This window comes from Tasmannia lanceolata, unplaced genomic scaffold (genome assembly GCF_043159265.1).
Source record: "Tasmannia lanceolata isolate RefF3 unplaced genomic scaffold, GAP_Taslan_0.1 ptg000006l, whole genome shotgun sequence".
Lineage (NCBI taxonomy): Eukaryota > Viridiplantae > Streptophyta > Magnoliopsida > Canellales > Winteraceae > Tasmannia > Tasmannia lanceolata.
Genome location: NW_027518683.1, coordinates 32309925 through 32313719, shown reverse-complemented (window position 1 = coordinate 32313719; position 3795 = coordinate 32309925). Strand labels below are relative to the sequence as shown.

Here is a 3795-nt window from a genome sequence, read left to right as displayed (position 1 = left end):
AGAATAGGCAAGGAGTGGGTTAGAATTAAATCTGGCCGATTCTTAAGTGAAAAAATAATTGAATTTGAACTCATCAAATCAAGGCCTGACCAGAAGCAATCGCCCGTCTAATAATTTATTGGAAAACCATAAGTTCTCTTTTGCGTAATCAAGAGTTCGGAAACATACTGAAATGGTATTAAGCAAGTTGATTAACAATGTGGGTCAAGCAGTCAACAAATAAAACTAGAAATTAAAGAGGACTACTTCTTGTCCATCCCCAACTGTTTTCCGTATCAGTAAAGTGGTAAGTTTCTTTTTCTAGGGAGTTTACCATAAATTAGATGCCATGCATGACTTGGTCTGACTTTTGACTAAGCCGCCATCTTGTTTAAGTTTTTTATCTCGTAATAATTCGGAAGAAGCTGCAAACAACTACCCAAAGATCGAAAGCTTAAAATAGTGGATTGCGCAAATTCATAAAAGAGATTTGTAAAAATCTGCACCTATTTATACTCCGTATTTTATATTAGAAAAATGTTCAAATAAACATCAGGTTGTACGGTTCACAAGAGATAAAAATGCTGAAAAGAACATCGCATTTTCGGTTCATAAGAGATATATCACTAGGCCCACTGCTACTTTATTTAGGTGTTCATATCCGTTGAGAAGACAGATCGGATGATCCTAGGCCATTGATTCATTGAGATGGGCCAAGATCATGTGGGTGGCTAAAGATGATTTAGAACATTAACCATCAATTTCACTTTATGGTTTGAATAGGTCAATGATTATATGCTTATAACAAAATGTTATTTGGACTTAGAACCAAATCAAAAGTTATTGGACCATGTCAATACGCTGTACAGTCAAATGCAGTTTTAATTAAAGAGATGACATGAATTAAAATATTTGAAGCAAGGCATCAAGTAATGTGATTACCTGACTATATAAACAGCAAATTAGAAGTAATTTCATTGTAAACTTAATTGTTTCTTATCACCATGGCCGTTCTTCGTTCTCTGATCATTTATTTCTGTGTGGTTTCCGCTATCATGCACCAGACCAATGCAGAGCTTTGCCCTGATTTCTATGACACAGTGTGCCCACAGGCACTATCCACCATTAAGATGGTCGTCGAGCAGGCAATATACCGCGAGCCACGCATGGGAGCATGGGAGCTTCGTTGCTCCGTCTACACTACCATGACTGCTTTGTTAATGTAAGATTAGCTATGGATGAAGATAAGAAATTAATCTTCATTCCTTATAGTGCCTTGTTTTAAACAAAATGACTAAATTACAATTTAACTAATTTGATACGTCGTTGCTTAATTTTATTTGTGAGGCCTTTCTAGTCATTTTCAAATTCAAGGGACATTAACATTGTAGGAATCAGTGAACCTGAGGTGATTTTACCGTTAAATGTACCTGTGATAATTCTACTTGACTAGCTACCTTGATTTACGCCATGTTTGTTTCGGAGTTTCAGAACCAGTTAAGAATCCAAAACTGATTAATTGCTTCAAATTTATATTTAATTTTGAGACCATTAATCAGTTTTGGACTCCCAATGGTTCTCTAAATTGCAAACAAGAAGGGCCTTAGTCTTCAACTGTAATCACTCTGGGCTAAGCCCTAAGGCCCTGTTCGTTTTAGATTTTGACAAAAAATAGTGAGTCCATAACCAATTATTGGACTCAAAATTAATCAGTTTTTGGCTCAGTCGGCTGTCAAAATCTAAAATGAAAACGGCCTAAATTAAAGTTATGCGTAGATGATATGCAAACTACATTTGTGTATTGTAGGGTCTCCCAAAAAAGAACATTAATTACGTACTTTACTCATTATGTAAGCTTTTGGGCATGCCTTGGCTTACTTCTCTCGTCTGTTTGCAGGGCTGTGATGGATCAAACCTCTTAGATGATACCCCAAACTTCACAGGTGAGAAGACGGCCCGTCCTAATCTCAACTCCGCTAGGGGTTTCGATGTGGTCGATGAAATCAAAGCAGCTGTTAACGAGGCTTGCTACGGCAATGTGGTCTCATGTGCCGATATCTTGGCTGTCGCAGCTCGTGACTCTGTTGCCGCAGTGAGTGGTTTGCTCTTCTTACTTAGGACTGTTTGGATATGCGAATTTTAGAATCTTAGATTTCCTCAAAATTGTTGATGGGAGTTGAGAGAAGAAAAAGACCGGCCATCATTTTCTGATTTCTCGTCCTTCTTCCTGGCAGGAAGAGAGCAGGAGAAGAGATCATCCCATCTTTCCAGGTTTTTAAAATCTCAGGATGAGGGAGAGATTTCTAAAACCCGGATTTCTTACTCAAATCGAAGAAACGCTGTTAGAACCATGGATTTAAATTTCGGCCGAAATGCGAAATTTCAGATGAATTTCAGTCCAAGACCGAAACCGAAACGTTCCGAAACCGAAATTGTTGAAAATTATTAAATTTCGGTCGAAATTTCTGCAATTTCGGAGAAATTTTTGATAAAATATTAAGTTCTTATTTCTTTATAGAATTTCAGTGGAAATTATAGAAACTTTGGTAATTCCGGCAATTTCGGCCAAAAAAACCGACATTTCTAGCGCTTCTACAAAATTTCGGCTGAAATTTCAGTTTCAGTGAGGACCAAAATTACCCCCAAAACCGAAATTTAAAACCTTGGTCAGGACAACATACAACACCTTGATCATGAATCCCTCTTTTACACTGTTTTCAAACTAAAACCTGAATTCTAAAATCCGCGTATCCAAACGGCCCCTTAGTACACATTCTTTTTCCATGTTAAAGAAGTCACTGCATTTGATTTGGATTGTGAAATTTGCTATGGAATTATGAGGTAACATAGTCAATTAACGAAGAAACATCCCCCATAACAACAAGACTAAAAAAAGGGCGGTGATTGTAACTATAGATTTGATCTTCAACATAAATACCTATAAACAATATCATTTGTACTGCAGTTGGGAGGCAACTCATATGAAGTCTTACTATGGAGGAGGGATTCGAGGACAGCAAGCATAGACGCCGCAAACAACGACCTTCCTGCCCCATTCCTCAACTTCTCTGGTCTCCTTTCAAGCTTCCAGTCGCACGGCCTGACCAAAGAGGACCTAGTCGTTCTATCCGGCGCTCACACAATTGGTCTTGCCCGATGCACAACATTTAGGAGCAGGATATACAATGAGACCAACATTGATCCGGGATTCGCGGACTCATTGCGTGCACAATGTCCCTTATCAGGAGGAGATAACAACACCGCGCCACTGGATCAGACCACCACATCTTTCGACACTGTCTACTACAATGACTTGTTGGAAGAAAAGGGACTCCTCCATTCGGACCAAGAGCTCTTCAAGGGTGATGGAAGAGCTAGCGATGGTCTAGTGAGATATTATAGCAACAATGCACAAGCTTTCTGGGCACATTTTGGTGTTTCCATGATAAAGATGGGGAACATAAGTCCTCTGACAGGCACAGATGGAGAGATTCGTATGAATTGCAGGAATGTCAATTAAGGTCGTTTATCAAATCTACCAAATATGTTGTAATTGATTCCCTTAATTGTTTCTGTAATTTGTATTGTGAAGAATATGTATTTTTGGATATCATGTTTTCCATAGGTAAGCGACATAATAAAAGTGATTTTTTTGGCCGTTGCCCATCCATGATAGTGTCATGCCCCCAACGACCCGAGAACGCAATAGGCACCGCAACCGCAAGCCTGCAACGTAGAACCTGTTAGGCCAGAAATTGGTTAACAGATATGACAATGACGTAAGAGCCAAACTGGGGGGCTCGAGGAGGTGAAATG

General features: G+C 39.0%; 1 pseudogene; it reads left to right on the top strand.

Moving 5' to 3' along the window:
• The first annotated feature begins 983 nt into the window (after positions 1-983).
• LOC143878557 (peroxidase RIP1-like) lies at positions 984-3499 on the top strand (annotated as a pseudogene).
• Positions 3500-3795: the final 296 nt, after the last annotated feature.